Consider the following 18,712-nt stretch of genomic DNA (forward strand, 5'->3'; position numbering starts at 1 on the left):
TCACAGCCTAACTTCATCACTGGCCTGGCAGCGCTGTTTGCCTCCTCCTATGAGTTCAGCTTGCAGTACCAGGAAGAGGCAGCACCAGGAAGAGGCAGCACCAGGAAGAGGCAGCACCAGGAAGAGGCAGTACCAGGAAGAGGCAGTACCAGGAAGAGGCAGCACCAGGAAGAGGCAGCACCAGGAAGAGGCAGCACCAGGAAGAGGCAGTACCAGGAAGAGGCAGCACCAGGAAGAGGCAGCACCAGGAAGAGGCAGTACCAGGAAGAGGCAGCACCAGGAAGAGGCAGTACCAGGAAGAGGCAGTACCAGGAAGAGGCAGCATCAGGAAGAGGCAGCACCAGGAAGAGGCAGCACCAGGAAGAGGCAGCACCAGGAAGAGGGAGCACCAGGAAGAGGCAGCACCAGGAAGAGGCAGTACCAGGAAGAGGCAGCACCAGGAAGAGGCAGCACCAGGAAGAGGCAGCACCCGGAAGAGGCAGCACCAGGAAGAGGTACCAGGAAGAGGCAGCACCAGGAAGAGGCAATACCAGGAAGAGGCAGCACCAGGAAGAGGCAGTATCAGGAAGAGGCAGCACCAGGAAGAGGCAGCACCAGGAAGAGGCAGCACCAGGAAGAGGCAGCACCAGGAAGAGGCAGTACCAGGAAGAGGCAGCACCAGGAAGAGGCAATACCAGGAAGAGGCAGTACCAGGAAGAGGCAGTACCAGGAAGAGGCAGCACCAGGAAGAGGCAGCACCAGGAAGAGGCAGCACCAGGAAGAGGCAGTACCAGGAAGAGGCAGCACCAGGAAGAGGCAGCACCAGGAAGAGGCAGCACCTTGAGTTTGTTCAGAGGTTAGTCATTGGCATATTTGCCATTCATATAAATATTAGACTGAATTGTGACTTGTCTTGACAGTATTTATTAAGCTGACTACTGGTATAAACAATATGGCCATGGTTTCCATACTGGGCTTACCTTAAGCCGGGTCTAGGCCTTAATAAAATTAGGGTATTTAAGCTGCTTTTATAAAAATGTCTAATAAAAAAATAAAAAAAACATTACTGGTGTGCATCTCGAGACAAAACAGTGGCAGTCACATATTTTAAGATATGTCAGTGCAAGTTGTTTTCAGTTAAATGATTAGTGAAAATTCTGTCATTAATTACTCTCCCTCATGTCGTTCCAAACCTGTAAGACCTTTGTTCATCTTCAGAACACAAATTAAGATATTTTTTATGAAATCTGAGAGGTTTCTGAACCACCCATAGACAGCAACGTCTTTGCAACTTTCAAGGTAGTCAAAACATCGTTTATATAATCCATGTAACTACAGTGGTGCACATCTTAATATTATGAAGCGATGAGAATTCCTTTTGTGCACAGAAACAAAATAACGACATTATTCAACAATCTCTACTCTTTCACGTCATTCTCCTACGCTGTTGACGTAGTGTAAACAGTGTCAAGTCACCTTCATTTATATAGCGCTTTTAACAATATAGATTGTTTCAAAGCAGCTTTACAGTGATAATAGGAAAGTACAGTAACATAGATTGTTTAGGCTTTACAGCAGCTCTAGAATCAATTTATTAGATCCACTATTTTTGACCGTCAAAATGCCGGCGGACACAGCTTCAGTGAGTTGTTCAAAATCTTTCTTTTTAGTAAACTCTGTGTACACAAACAATGTTCTCCATGCTGGAGTTCATGTGTAGAGCCCCTGGTGATACTGAGAGCACAGTTTCATGTTGTGTCGAGCCTTCTTAGTGTTTTAAATATAGCGATTTTTGATGCTATCATAGTCGTGCCCCAAACACTCCCATTCAAAAGGCAATTTGACCGAAAACGAAAATACGGTCAAACTTAAAAGTGACGTTTCCATCCTAATGATGCTTTTAAACGAAAGTTTGCCTCGGGTAGATTAACAAAAAGAGGTTGCATTTTGGCAAGAGTTATCCTTTAACGCTCTCCGGCCCACTCATCTGCACAAAACAGTGCCTGGTGGCTCGAGAACGCAAACCCTGTTATAGATTTCAAGGTGCAAGCCTTGAAAAAAAGCCAGTGCAGCGCTTCTGGGTTCTACGTCAGAACGTAGGCTTATTATTGGCCGACTCTGGTCGTGTGTGATGACCCAGGAGCTAGCCAATAGTGAGCCTGTGTTCTGATGTAGAACCCATAAGCGCTGCACTGTTTACACTACGTCAACAGTGTAGGAGAATGACATGGAAAAGAAGAGATTATTCAACAATGTCGTTATTTTGGGGTTATTTTGCGCACAAAAAGTAATCTCGTCACTTCATAATATTAAGGTTGAACCAACGTAGTTATATGTACTATTTACTGATGTTTTTACCACCTTTCTGGGCTTTGACAGTTGCAATGACATTGATGTCAATGGAGGGACAGAAACCTCTCAGATTTCATTAAAAATAGCTTCATTTGTGTCCCGAAGATGAACGAAAGTCTTGAGGGTGAGTAATAATGACAGAATTTTCATTTATTGGTGCAAACATGCATTTTAGTCTGGTGGTAAATGTCATGTTTAACATTATCATGTAGTCATGTATGCAATTCACATTGCAAGGCTTGCAATTAAGTTAAATTATTTCTGTCACAAAGGTTTGGGCTGGATTCTGGCAATGTGTGCTCTATATAAACTGAGTCTATGACTGCCTTTCCACTGATACTCTGATGGGACCTGGGGCCTGTTTCAGAAAGGAGGTTAAGTGAAAACTCTGAGTATGTTAACCCTGAAATGAGGGAAACTCTGAGTTTTCTGTTTCAGAATGGGAGGTATGTTAAACCTGAGAAAGCAGAGTAAGTCAAGCCTGTTTCTGAAAGAGAGGTAACTTATACTCAGAGTCAGTTACCATGGTGTAACTAAGTCCACTGAAGCAAGCGTATGTAGAACCCAAATGCAGTTTAATGATAATCAGACATAGAAACAAAAACCATGGCAAGGCATGGCGAAACCAATCTCAGGAACATGAACTTACTATGTGGTTACATCAGCAATACAAGACCCAGACACATGGCAAACATGAGGGCTTAAATACACACAAGACTAATGACTAGACAAGGGACACCTGTGAACAATGATCAAACAATCAGACAATAAACTCATGACAAGACACATGGCAGGATCACATGACTACAAGGGATCACAAGACTACAAGGAAGCAAACATGACAAGAACAAAACCATACCAAAACCGTGACACATGGTAACTTACTCTGTGAACCTAACCTGGTCGGGAGCAGGTTTTCTTCTGTAAACCCAGCGTTTCTATCGGTCTCCTCCCCTTTTTTAAAGGGGAAGCGGTGTTTAAACACCTCATTCATTCTTTCAGTAAATTTTTATTAATAAAATTAATATTTTATTAATAAATAAAATATTGCTATTTTTACTGCAGTTTTTTTCTATTTTTTTTTAATAAGATGAAGTCTATATAACTCCTTTACAACTGAAAATACAGTAGTAGATTAGAGTTACATAATGTAGTTCTGAACAAATTCTACAGAATTAAACTGTGGCATTTACTGGAAATCACTGAACTGTGGTAATCTTTGCACCAGAAGTGGATGGACCGTCCTCCTGCTGTTCTTCCACACTCTGGGGGCGGAGGGAGAGATAAGAATACCCGTTTATACTTAGATTTAAACTTAGATTATCCACATAAAAATTTGAAACAATCTGAATGGGTAGATTGTTTGATGTGTAGACACATAATATTAACATTACCTCTGTAGGCCTCTCTGTGGCAGCAGAAACTATTTATCCCCATCGTCCTGTGAAGATGAGCATTTGTTTGAGGACACTTTATAACACTATTTAATTTCTGGTGTATTGAGTAGCGACTTACAACTGCCTGGGGTTCTGTTGGGACAGGAGGCTCCAAAAGACAGATATAACCATCAGAATCTGTTGGGACCAACAAAAAACCCAACCTCAAAGTAAAATAAATGGAAATATCAAAAAATAGCCTAAAAAATAACACATATGTAAACCTCTTACATTTTATGAAGGCCCTTGGATCTTTGGGAGTGACTGGCTCTGAAGTCCCTCCTGGAATTCCCTCAGCCAAAAATACTGCTGCACTGCTAGACACTGGATGCTATTAGTCATTTAATTTGTCAAATGTATAGTCAGGTAGCCTACACCCATGATATGCTCAAGCCTTACCTGATTGAATTATGTTTTTATATTTAATTTTCAGCTGCTGCCATGGTCTTTTAATGCCTGCAGGATTGCTCCACATGAAAATTAAAATTAGGTTGAATAACTTAGGCCTACTGTTCTTCCAGTTTCACCTCTGATATTATAACAGTTGGGTAAGTTACTCTAAAATAGTTATCAATGTTATCTTGAACAGTGTAATTAGATTCATGTAATAATTACTATCTTTAGAAAGTTTTGGTCTACTTATTACTAATTACTAAATCCCATGTCAACCTCAACCACTTGAACAATACAAGGAGAGACAAGAAACTGCACTTTTAATGCTTTCAAATAAACAATATACAATTGCATGAACTATTCTTGATTTGACCAAAGTGTGTAGAGGGAGAAGGTTACATAAAAAATATACCTTTTAAAAATGTATGTTAAATCCACTATTGTTTTATACAGAATTGTTCTCTATAGTCTATGCAGTAGCCTATTTAATGTAATTACATCAGATTTTATTTTAAATTACAGAAGAATTAAGAGTTATCCCTTTAATTAAATCACAATATTTAGATTACTTGGTAATTAATTACACCCATCACTGTATAACAGTAATTCCTCTTTTTGTTTGGCGCTGTTGCCATGGTGACTCGTAATATCTGCGCTCCATTGATAATGGCTTTTTATAGTTGTGGTGCACGCGCTAAACTCAGAGTTGATTGAACTAACTTATTTCAGCTGTTCTGTAACCGAAAACTCAGAGTTTCCCATCTCAGGGTAAGTCAACTCAGAGTTCAAGTTTTGAACAGAGTTCATACCTTTCCTTTATAAGCAGAGTTCAACTCAGAGTTGGTTGAACCTCCTTATTGAAACAGGCCCCTGATGAGGGGATGATATTGTTAATGAGCTGGGTGATGACAAAAGTTGTAGAATAAAACTTTAAATCTGGCAACCCCACTTCCAAAAGTTTAGTTAGTTGACAGTGCGCTTGTAAACAGACACATTGAGTTGATGTATTTTAACCAGGGCAGAAGAAATATCAGTTATTGATCACAACATCAGTAGTGTTTTATCCATTAGTGTTTATAGTGGATAATTAGTTTTATCCAAACAAATTAGTCGTTAAAACCGATATCTGGTTTTTATTTACACATCTTTTGTGCTGTCTCTCTCTGTCAAAATATATAAACTCAGTCCATAATATTTCATTGTTTTTTTTCTCTTTTAGACGCTTTCTTGACATCAATCCTGAACGTGGATCAAAAACAAAGAAAGGACAAGTAACTTCAAAGAAAACTGGCCAAGTTGTGCAAAACAAGAACACCACTGTAAGCCTACAGGTTTCCTCGCTTCTGCGAAAACTTGCAGACTTTGAATGGGATTTCGTTTGCACTTTTATGGACTTCAGAACAGAAACAGCATTTCACTGCCATTATAAAGCTTGGAAGAGCCAGGACATTTATTAAAATAACTCCGATTGTATTCGTCTGAAAGAAGAATGTCATATAGACCTAGGATGACTTGAGGGAGAGTAAATCATGTGCTAATTAAAATTTTTTGGGTGAACTATCACTTTAATTAAGCGCTTAGTGTTACCTGTTTGTTGTTAAAGTGTTAAAATTGCATTTTATGTTTTAAAAAATTCAGCCAACATGTTCACAGAAGGCAATTTTCTGATCTTTGCTTTTAACCAAATGTTGTTTTCTTTTTCCTAGTGTGACTACTCTTATGAAACCTTAACATATAATATTTTAATTATGTAATTATAAAAGCAGCATTCCCTGTAAAATACAATTTATTGCTGTAGACAAGTTTAATATTGTAAAAGTATGTGGTATATACTGTATTTGGTAATTACAGTGGAGTACTGTAAATGCTTTTTACTGTACTAGTGCTGTAAAAATACAGTATGTGAGGAAACTACACACTAGAAGCCTATTAGGCCATGGCATTGTTTCTTTTGTTGCTAAAAAAAAAAGACATGTTCAATAAAAATATAATTGGATCAGTGTAATGTTGCAGTTGTATGTGTGTATTTTACATGGCTCTATTGATTGAAAGATATTTTGAGTTTCAGGAACTAAAAGTTAAGTTGGGCCCGTTAGAATATATAATTTAGTTGAATTGGTAATGGAGTAATGCTTACTTAACAAGCTGAGTTAAATAAATGGGTGGGGAATGATTGTTTAAACTAAGTATCTTCAGTTACTGTAACTCGGTTATAAGTACATTCAACTTAAATGTTCTATTCCATTCCATTATGGGCTTAAGTACATTGAACGTAGTCCACTTGTCTTATTCAACTAATGCTTCATTACTTAAAAAATTTAAGACAACGAGTTACCTTGGTTTTTTTAAGTAGATTCTACTTATCCGGGTTTACAGTGTATAGTACCTTGTGTGTAAGCAAGTAAGGTGAGAAATAATGTGGTATAGTTAAAATCTATATGACTTGAGCTTTATTGTCCCTTGCATAATTTGAATAGTTTATTTCTTCTATTTTTGAGTTCCAAAGAGTTGCTGCTAAAAATGTACAGCAGGAGATTTTTGTCTCTGGACATCCATAATTCGTGTTTCATGGAAATCTTCAAATCCATAAAGGGATAGCCTGGCCAAAGACAAAGTTTTCTTGCAACAGGTTAATAAATACATGGAAATGCATTTAAAATACAAATACAAAATACTGTGTGAACATTTTTATTTAAATACAAATACAGTATTTTATATTTTGAAAATACACAGAATACATGTGAAATTGGCCATCCAGTGCAGGTATAGGTCACAGTGAATGAAGAAACTACATAGGCCTACTGACTTTTCATTCCTAACCACATCTCTGCCCTTTCTTTCTTTCCATTTTTTTCATTGATCACATCCATCCATCATCCCAGAAAATTGTCAATACTGATGGCCATTCGGGTGAAATACTTAATAGCTGTTAACATAAACTGCCAACATAAAGTTGGCTAAATCTCAAAAACCCGTCAAGAACACCAGGGGCCCGTTCTTCGGACGTTGCTTAAAACATCCGAGATCAAATGAGACATCCAAGATGATATCATCGTGCTAATCATGATCCGGATAAGTGGGTTCTTCGAACACACCTGTTGTTTATGATTAGTATCGCTGGATTGAGTTATCTCAGAGCCCGTCTACGGAGAGCCTTGGCACTTCCTATTAGCCCCATTGTATCGATCTTGGTTGCAGTTCCATTACAATTCCACTGGAGGTGATCGCGGGCGAGTGCAGACTGAATGGGAGTCTATGGGGCTAGACGGCTAAATTTGTCTCTTTCACCCGATTGCCGTTGAGAAATCTCAGATTTTATTGTAGGTTTTGCAAGTTCAACATGGGTTATAGGTCGAAAATTGAATGAACGAGTACTTATGTCCTTTCGATTTCTTACAGGTTGAGTTGTTGTTGCCCATAACACGTTAGCATTCTGCTAATGAACGATGCCGCTTGATGGCATCGTGGCATCCGAAGCGGGACCAGAAACAAACAAAACAAAAACTCTTCTAGCACGTGTATTTACCTGTGTCAGCTGTGTTGTGTGTTTACCTGTGTCAGCTGTGTTGTGTAGTTACCTGTGTCAGCTGTATTGTGTAGTTACCTGTGTCAGCTGTGTTGTGTAGTTACCTGTGTCAGCTGTGTTGTGTGTTTACCTGTGTCAGCTGTATTGTGTAGTTACCTGTGTCAGCTGTATTGTGTAGTTACCTGTGTCAGCTGTGTTGTGTGTTTACCTGTGTCAGCTGTGTTGTGTAGTTACCTGTGTCAGCTGTATTGTGTAGTTACCTGTGTCAGCTGTGTTGTGTAGTTACCTGTGTCAGCTGTGTTGTGTGTTTACCTGTGTCAGCTGTATTGTGTAGTTACCTGTGTCAGCTGTGTTGTGTGTTTACCTGTGTCAGCTGTATTGTGTAGTTACCTGTGTCAGCTGTGTTGTGTATTTACCCGTGTCAGCTGTGTTGTGTGTTTACCCGTGTCAGCTGTGTTGTGTGTTTACCTGTGTCAGCTGTGTTGTGTGTTTACCTGTGTCAGCTGTGTTGTGTAGTTACCCGTGTCAGCTGTGTTGTGTAGTTACCCGTGTCAGCTGTGTTGTGTGTTTACCTGTGTCAGCTGTTTTGTGTGTTTACCTGTGTCAGCTGTGTTGTGTAGTTACCCGTGTCAGCTGTGTTGTGTATTTCCCTGTGTCAGCTGTGTTGTGTGTTTCCCTGTGTCAGCTGTGTTGTGTGTTTCCCTGTGTCAGCTGTGTTGTGTAGTTACCTGTGTCAGCTGTATTGTGTAGTTACCTGTGTCAGCTGTATTGTGTAGTTACCTGTGTCAGCTGTGTTGTGTGTTTACCTGTGTCAGCTGTGTTGTGTAGTTACCTGTGTCAGCTGTATTGTGTAGTTACCTGTGTCAGCTGTGTTGTGTAGTTACCTGTGTCAGCTGTGTTGTGTGTTTACCTGTGTCAGCTGTATTGTGTAGTTACCTGTGTCAGCTGTATTGTGTAGTTACCTGTGTCAGCTGTGTTGTGTGTTTACCTGTGTCAGCTGTATTGTGTAGTTACCTGTGTCAGCTGTGTTGTGTATTTACCCGTGTCAGCTGTGTTGTGTGTTTACCCGTGTCAGCTGTGTTGTGTGTTTACCTGTGTCAGCTGTGTTGTGTGTTTACCTGTGTCAGCTGTGTTGTGTAGTTACCCGTGTCAGCTGTGTTGTGTAGTTACCCGTGTCAGCTGTGTTGTGTGTTTACCTGTGTCAGCTGTTTTGTGTGTTTACCTGTGTCAGCTGTGTTGTGTAGTTACCCGTGTCAGCTGTGTTGTGTATTTCCCTGTGTCAGCTGTGTTGTGTGTTTCCCTGTGTCAGCTGTGTTGTGTGTTTCCCTGTGTCAGCTGTGTTGTGTAGTTACCCGTGTCAGCTGTGTTGTGTATTTACCTGTGTCAGCTGTGTTGTGTGTTTACCTGTGTCAGCTGTGTTGTGTGTTTACCTGTGTCAGCTGTGTTGTGTAGTTACCCGTGTCAGCTGTGTTGTGTATTTACCTGTGTCAGCTGTGTTGTGTGTTTACCTGTGTCAGCTGTGTTGTGTGTTTACCTGTGTCAGCTGTGTTGTGTGTTTACCTGTGTCAGCTGTGTTGTGTAGTTACCTGTGTCAGCTGTGTTGTGTGTTTACCTGTGTCAGCTGTGTTGTGTAGTTACCCGTGTCAGCTGTGTTGTGTGTTTACCTGTGTCAGCTGTGTTGTGTAGTTACCCGTGTCAGCTGTGTTGTGTATTTACCTGTGTCAGCTGTGTTGTGTGTTTACCTGTGTCAGCTGTGTTGTGTGTTTACCTGTGTCAGCTGTGTTGTGTGTTTACCTGTGTCAGCTGTGTTGTGTGTTTACCTGTGTCAGCTGTGTTGTCGATGCCTTGAGAGAAAAGAAAGTGCAGAGCGCGAAAGCACCAAAGTGACTGAAGGATTGCCGTAAAGCACTATCACTGTGTATGACGTCATTGACATTTTAAAAGACTTTTTAAAGCAAATAAGTGACTGTAAAAAATCTAACACCCAGCAATGTGTAATTTCTTTGCATCTCCTTTCGGATACAACATTCAAATTACTAGACAAAAAATTATATCCTGAGAAAAGTGGAATTTGATTGGTATAGCGCCATAGACCTCCATTCATTCTGCACTCGTCTGTGAGCGCCCCCGCATGGACAGAGACGTGTTACTGCAGCCAGTCCAGAAACCGGAAGTAACCAGAGAGTGCCAATTCTCTTCCTATTAGATATTCTCTGGTTATCTGAGATAATTGCGCGTTCTTGTGTTGGTTTAAAAGGGGATATGTATCAATAGTAGAAACAATGATCAGCAACGCTGCTATTGGCTGTTCAGCATGGCCAAAGAATGTGCCCAGTTTTTCTCCCAAGCAGAACAAGAGCTTTTAATGGAAGGTGGGACGGCACGAGTGGTGGCCGCACAAGAGCGGTAATGTAGTTGTAACCACACACACACACACACGAATAATCTTTATTTAAACTTATTTTGTTATTCACATTCATTTCAGTATAATAATGGATCATAACCACACCAAACAAACAATATTAATCGCTTCTTTATTGGGTTTTCATGTTTACATTTACAGCACATTTTTATATACATAGTTACTGATTTGAAGTGCACACAAATTAGTTACGTTATATGTATATGTTACTTATATTTGTTTCTACTTTGAGTTTAAGTTTACTGTCCGTGATGAACTTCAGGCATGGTCCGCTGCAGCCGCATCCTGGCGTGACAAGGATTAGAGTCCGGGCAGGAACAGAATTGAAGTATTATTGGTTACGCCCGGACCTACCATTTGCTGGGAATTGCCCGGGGGAGGAAGAAACGCTACTGTCTTCATAAGTTGATTTATTTAGTTGTATATTTACGATATTTGATTACATTTTTGCTTTATTTAAGGTTATATGTTGAATGTAAAGTTAAATTGTTTCCCCTCTTAATTTGTAATGGGCCCATCCTTTCCTTTATAAGCTGTTGCTTTGTTCATTTGAGCAGGTCAGTTTTAGTTTGTTTTGTTGGTTTTTGTCTAACTGTTTTTGAGCTCATTTTCTGTCTGTTTGTTTTATTTTTTATTGTAAGAAATTTATGAGTTTGTAAAATTAAATTTTTTTCTTGGGTTCAAATAAAGACCCTTTTTTTTTTTTTTTTTTTAAAGCTTGTGTTCCTTGTTCTTGTCTTCTCGGTCCCTCACAGAAGGTTATGCCGAATTTGAGTCTTTAATTAAAACGACAGGGAACACCTCAAAGTCTGCAAAAGCCAGGAGAGAGGGCTGGCAAAAAGTAGCAGACAAATGAAATGCGTAAGTGCTGTCCATGGTCCATGTTTCTATCACTTTCTACAGTATGTAGTTTTGCATTTTAATAATTACTTTGTTCTTTTATGTCAGAGCCACCACGGGACCCACTAGAACATGGGGACAAGTAAAAGTGAAGTACAAGAATATTCTACAAAATCTTAGCCTTTAATTCTTATACTGTCTTTATTTTAAAAAGCCACTTTTTCCCCCTCTTTTTAAAAGCCACTGTTAAATAATGTGTTTGTCTGTTTATAACAACCACCAAGAAAAAGGCTGAAAAAATCAATAAAACAGGTGGTGGTCCTGCACCACCACAATATACCCCAGCAGAGGAGCTGGCCCTTGGGTTGAATGAAAACCGAACCATTGTGGAGATGGGCATCCCCGGGGGCAGCTCTTCCTCAGACCCAAAGCCAGGGACCAGTAGCAGCAACACCTTCATTACTGGTAGGCTAAATGAGCTTTCAATTCTCTTAGTACACTGTCAAATGATTTGTTGCTGCATTAAATGAAGTATAATCCAAATGGCTGGTACAGTCATTTCAACCGTTTGTGAAAGTGAAAACTTCTAAACTTTTAGTTAATATAAAATATGTTGCCATGAGTTCTTGATCACATTATATTTTTTACAGTGTAGTTAATTGTAATGACATTTTTTTCCCCCTCTTTTGTGCAGTTTTACATAATACACCAACACTTTTACCTGTTCCCAAGCAAGTGGTGGCTGAAGCATATGCAGTAAGTTGTGTACTTTTTCTAACTTGCATAAAGGGAAGAAAGTGCAACACTTTGTAATGCCCATTTATTTCCATTGCACAGGACAGTGAAGAAACCCTCTCAGATGACTGTCCTTTGGAGGAAGAACCTGTAAGTGCATAAATAACTTTACACTAATTTGTATATACTTGTGTACCTATTCTTTCTGTCTGCAATATGAGTTGCAGGAGTCCACACCTAGAGAAAGGCTTGCAGAAGAGTCTGCACAAAAGAACTGATACAGAGGTGGACAGTGTTGTACTTTTACTTTTTACTTTTGTTGCATGAGGCATGTTTTGGCCCTTTTTTTTTTCTTTCACAAAATGACACAGGGTGACATCCATTCCCTATATAAACGGCATCTTCAACAAAAAAATCATTTTGACCTGAAAAAACACAAATTAAGAGGAGAAATTGAACTCGACAACTTGAAAAAGAGAAAAATTGCACTAGAGATTGAGTTGCTTCAAAAGGACCTTCAGAATAAGTGCTAATACACCATTTGACACATAGTAGTATTGCTGACTTTACATAACTATCTCTTATTACAGGCAAAAGATGACTTGCTGGCTTTTCTTTATAAAGAATTGTTTAAATAAAACTCCAGGAACTAAGCATATTTGTCTTGTCTTTTATTACACATTCAAAAATGGTGTTCCACAATTCTGTCCCGTGCAGCTCTGCCACTAGGCTGGTCCAAGTGCACTGGCTGGAGGTCGTCGTCATCAGGCTGCACCCCCACCACAGGGCTCCTCTCCTTTCTGATAGTGGCAATGTTATGCAATATGGCACATGGAACAATTATGTCACAGTCAGGTGATACCCTCAGACTTTTCAGACACTGTGAAATCTTTCCTTTAGTTGCCCAAAGGTTATTTCAATGCGTGCCCTTGTCCTGGCTAGAGCTGCATTGTAACGGGTTTGTAGTCCAGGGTTTGGGTCAGGGAAGGCCGTCATAAAATACTGCCTGCAGGCATAGCCCCTGTCTCCAAGCAGGATCCCGTCAAAATCCCCTGTATAATGGAAAAATGCAGTTTTGTTAGGCTCAGCATAAGTGTGTGTAATACTGTGAGCTTGACATTTATATGTTCCCTTACCACGTTCAAATAATGTGCATAAATGTGACTCTCTGAAAATTCTTGAGTCATGCACTGATCCTGGCCATTTTGCTTCCACATTTGTGATATGGAACATAGTCACACACCATCTAAGAGATTTTAGTCAGTCAACTGCATTCCTTTTTTTTTAATGTCATATATATATTACTAATCTGGAATATTATAAATTGTAATAGTAACTTACCTGCACATTTACACTGTGAACCCCCTTTCGGTTCACAAAATCCCCTTCATTGGGGCCTGGTGGGGCCTTGATGGGGATGTGTGTGCAGTCTATGGCACCAATCACGTTAGGGAAGCCTGAAGGACACATACTGTTAGTCATACTTTTTGGCATGGTCATGATTGCATGTCATTAACAATTATAAATGTACCTGCAATAGCAAAAAAAATTCTGCTTTACAACCTGGGGTCTTAAGTGGCTTGGAAATACCACAAAAAACCCTAAAAACTGCTTGAGTGCCAGGTAAACTTTGCGAACGGCACGACAGACAGCACTTTTCACCAAGTTCTCTGCATCTCCAATAGTGTAAAGGAAAGTGCCACTCGCAAAGAATCTCAGGGCAATGCACACAGTCTGTGCAGTTGTCAAAGCCCGACTCCTCCGTGTTGAACACTTAATGTGTGGTTCCAACAAATTAATGATGTAAATAACACCCTCACGAGAAAAACGATATCTCTCAATAATTACACTGTCGCGCTGCGCTAAAGGATCCTGTCTATCCCGCAATACGCGATTAATTCGAAAAGCTCTGCGAATTATTCTTGCACCTTCGGTATCGAAATCTGGAACCGACCAACGTCATTTTTCGATACTCGATAGTATCGAGGCAATTCGGTCGGTACCCTAAAAAGTATCGAACTCGGTAACCAGCCCTACCAATCAGAGCAGCTTTTCTTACCCGCTCCGTGTTGTCGTCACTCACAGCTGTTTTGTGAGGAAAGGAAAAAACGCACATTAATCTTTTCTGGTTTCTTTTAGTATGTTGTTTGTATTTGTGGTTTGTGTCTGTGTGTTATATTAATGTATAATAATTCTTTATAATAAACTTCAAGATACCAAAAACTTAATTCATACTTAACAACAATAGAGTTCGGGATCGTCACGTCGCATTGTGGGAATCACGGTACGGAAGTAGATGTACTGTATAGTAGCGTATAGTAGGCAGTAACGTTGGTCATTTGGTCATTAATTTAGGTTATTTTTTGGAAAATGGTTCAGTATTGCTTTATTGTGAACTGCTGTAATCGGTCTCGTTATCGACAGGGCAAACGCCTCATAAATCATATTAGTTTTCCCCATTTTCCTACTTGGAAAAAACACAAGGAGACTTGGTGTCTGAAATCCCAAAGAGGCGTCGGATGGCTTGGGTCGCCGCTGGTCGTCAATATTATAGCCTACTACCGGACGAAAACAGTGGATTATTGCACGTATGATAAATTACTCCTGAAGTGTAACAAACCCGCATAGACAAGCTTCATAGCTCACAGAATCTGACAAGTGTGTGTGTGTGTGTGTGTGTGTGTGTGTGTGTGTGTGTGTCACCACTGATGCTTGTTAACGGTACCTTAGTGCGAACGATTGTTTTCTCCGCGTTTACTTTGTAGATCTGCAGATCTTGCACTCATCCATTTGTGAACTGCAGGTGAGTATGGCAAGCCGTTTTAGCTTAAATTGTACCCAGCGTTACTCGTCGTAATTGCATTTTTACTAGCAGTGCCGCTGCTAGCCATTTTGGTGCCCTAAGCATAATTCCTTTATGATGCCCCCCACCCCGACCCTGAAAAAAAAAAAAGTTTGTTTTTGCCAGTTTAACTTTTTATTACCAAACATAGAACTCAATACCAATAATAACACAATAGCAGCATCACAGTAGAAAACTTAAGAACACTAAACAGAGAAAGTAAAATCTTCACAGCTTTGCTGACTTTGTAAACATATGTAGAATAGCCAACACACACACATTTGAAAGTGCAAACTTTTCTTCAGTAAACAGAATAGCAAAATAAAAAAAAATTCAAAATAATCCAGACATGTTTTTCCCAAATGCAATGTCACTTTGAATAAATTACATTTATTAGACAAAATATTCAAACAAAGAATCTTATACCGGAAAAAAATTATAAACATTTAAAACTGAAAGCATGGCAGCCAAGGAGTTCTCCCCCTTTATTCCTTATTTATCAACTATTTGATAAATCCAATATAATATAATATAAAAGCATAATAGATTGAGGTGCAAAATGCACACAATTCAACAGTAATCTTTGCTTTATATCATTCATAATGACATTTTATATTTTTATATATATATTTAAGAGGAATTGTTAGCCTACCATGTGCACAGCACTGACTGCTAACGTTTACTGTTACTGAGAAAGTATTAACCACCGTCACGTCAAAATAAACCATAAACTACTGCTCAATATCTAAAGAAAGAAAGTAACAGCTAGCTGGCGTCAGTTATTTGTAAAATAGGTAATGTTTAACAGTAAAATCTCAATTTAGCTTGCACCGAAGTTATAAGTTATAATAATAACATAGTTTGCTAACATTAACGTCAGCAAGTTCGAGGCGCATTACGATTAGCAGCAGCACATGCAGCACATTTCCCGTATTTAAGAATGATTAAACATGGACTTACCTGCAAGTGATGCACGGGCATCATCTCGCAGTTTCTTTTTCTTTCTTTTCTCAGATCCTGACTCCTGCTGTCTTTTCGGGGCCATTTCCAAAAAAGTTGCCTACTGTCTGTCTGTCAAACTTCGTCAGGCGCCCGCGCGAACAACCGGCACGGACCATCCAACGGGGGGCGAGGGGGCGGTACTTTCTAGACTAGAGCAATTAAATTATCTTGTTCCCCCTTTTTTGTTACGTGCGTTGCCAAAGTTTATGCCTAATAATATTTCTATACTGAAATAATATCGGCATTATAATTATTTATTTTTTTTATTAATTTTTGGTGCCCCCTCAGCACTTGGTGCCCTACGCACTGCGCGTGATGCGCGTGGTGGGAGCGGCGGCGCTGTTTACTAGTAAGAATTCAATTAGAGAGCTCTACAATTCAATTCTTACTAGTAGCAATTACAATTAGAGAGCTCTACAATTCAATTATTACTAGTAGCAATTACAATTAGAGAGCTCTACAATTCAATTATTACTAGTAAGAATTACAATTACAGAGCTCTCTAATTCAGTTCTTACTAGTAACAATTCCAATTAGAGAGCTCAACAAATGAATTTTTACAAGTCATATGTCTCCATTGACTTCCATTCATTTTTAATTACGGAGCTCTACAATTGAATTGTTACTTGTAAGAATGTAATTGCAGAGCTCTTTAATTCAATTACAGAGCTCTGCAATTATACATATCTTTAATTCATATTTTTACTAGTAAAAATTCAATTAGAGAGCTCTGTAATTGCATTCTTACTAGTAAGAATTTAATTAGAGAGCTCTCTAATTGTAATTGTTAATAGTAATAATTGAATTAGAGAGCTCTGTAATTGTAATTCTTACTAGTAATAATTGAATTGGAGAGCTCTCTAATTGTAATTGCTACTAGTAAGAATTGAATTGTAGAGCTCTCTAATTGAATTCTTACTAGTAAAAATGCAATTACGACGAGTAACGCTGGGTACAATTTAAGCTAAAACGGCTTGCCATAGTGAGCCTTCAGTGACAAGTTTTTAAATGTTGTTGCCCAGGGCACATGAAATTGTTAATCTGGCCCTGGATCGGAGGTGTAAGCGCTCACTCCACAGACCAAGTAGGAGAAAATATCAGGGAAACTGAGGCTTGGTAAGCTTTCATAATTATTACTCCATGCTTTGTTCATAGGGATTGATTCCGCCTATAATCACAAAAAATGTAAGTAGCGTTGTTTGGCTTCCTTAAGTTTGTCAGTATACAGTAGGGCGGGACGGTTACCGCAATACCACGGTCACGTGACGCCTACCGCGGGTCTGAGCTCATCACCGCAAAAAAATAAATACAAATAAACACTGGCCTTCACATGTGTTCACGTTGTGTCTAATGACATGGATTCATTGATTATAATGACATGGATTGTGTCTAATAACATTGTGTCTTACGTCTCTCCGCGCCGCTTCGCTAAATATAGGTGCCTATAGTCTAGGGGGTTGAGGTTTAAAGCGGTTTACTGCTATACCGCGGTAATTTCTTGCTTTTCAACCGCGGTAAGAAAAAATCCATACCATCCCAGCCCTAGTATACTTTTTTTTGTCACGGTCCATAACTCTTTCTTTCTCGGTGCCGGTGGAGACCGGCCGGCTATGCTATTACCTTATTCCAAACCGGCTTTTGCGTTGCCTCTAAAATGGCCGCTGTTACCCACAATGCACCTTTCCATAACATCTACGCCCGAACTCTATCTGACGAACTGACGACAAACTACAAACAAACTTAAAGGAACACTCCACTGTTTTTTCATATTAAACTGTTATTCCCTTAACTAAGACGAGTTGATACATACCTCTCTCGTCTCAGTGTGAGCACTCAATCGCTCTGGCGCACGGCGACACTTTGATAGCACTTAGCTTAGCCCAGTTCATTCATTAGGGACCAAACAGAGATGAAGTTAGAAGCGACCAAAACACCTCCACGTTTTCCCTATTTAAATACAGTTACACGAGTAGTTACACGACCAAGTATGGTGACACAAAATAAAACGAGTCCCAAGTGCTATTCCGCCATACATTATAGTTATCCTTTTTACCCGCTTAGAAAGGCGCCACGTTTTATTTTGTGTAGCGGCTTGTCAATAGAGGGCGCTGGGGCGCCGCCCCCATCAAAAGTCCAGAAATATACATGTATACAAAAATGATATAAAAATGAAATAAAAATAAAAAATAAAATAGTTTACTCATACAATGTAAGTAGTAAGAGCCTCAGCATTTAATAAAAACTGGCTTTAATCGATCAAATATTTTCTTTATGTTTTTCAATAAGTTTCATGCAGTTTCATGTGAGAGGGACGCCGGACAAATGGATGTCTATGGAGTCTTTAAATTCTCGGGCAGAATGTGACCTGAAGCTGGTCTCTGATTGGTTTCTTAAAGATTCTCCTCCGGACGCAGGTCGCTGCGTCCCTGGCGAATCAGAATTGGATACATGTTATTTTATCCAATCTGATTGGTTCTCGTCACCTGCCATTCAACTCAACGCTCTTTGCCACTACTGCGAGTGCAAGTGTGCGCGGGCGACACCGTCACTCCGACTACGTCAAAACATCGCTAGGCTGATCATTTTCGTAGAGAGAATGGCAGAAGTTAAACCAAATTCTGTCATTGATTTACAAATAAAAACCTTTCACAAGTCCTTTAAGAAATAAAGGATGTCCGACCGGACCAACCCGATTTACAGGCCAGTGACAGGACGAAGCTAACGCTACACCCGGAGCTTCACCCGCGCTTGTTATGAGAAACGGAGGTGGCTTTATTTGCTTATTTGTTAACTTATGCTGTTCAATTCATTGCATTTTAATGTTCATGTCATGTATTTGTACTCAATATATAATCTAACTGTACATATCTGTTCTGTTACAGTTAGTAACTGAAGTGTAGATCACATTTGTACTAATTATATGAAAAAAAGATGATTGAAATAAATGATAAACTCTAAAATTTCAACTTTTATCCTTTTCAGGTTTGATTCTAATCATAATGTAACATTATTTGAAAAAAACTAAATTTCAGTACAAAAAAACAAACATTTTTATTGTTAGAATTGTGATTTCATAATATTTAGATATGAATCCAACTGGAAAATCTTGTGAAAAGATATCTTTCAGTTAGTCAAATAGCATATAGTGGAGCTCTATAGCCATCTAGTAGCTAAAATGATATTTT

This window comes from Leuciscus leuciscus, assembly GCF_965113295.1.
Source record: "Leuciscus leuciscus genome assembly, chromosome: 2".
Classification (NCBI taxonomy): Eukaryota; Metazoa; Chordata; class Actinopteri; order Cypriniformes; family Leuciscidae; genus Leuciscus; species Leuciscus leuciscus.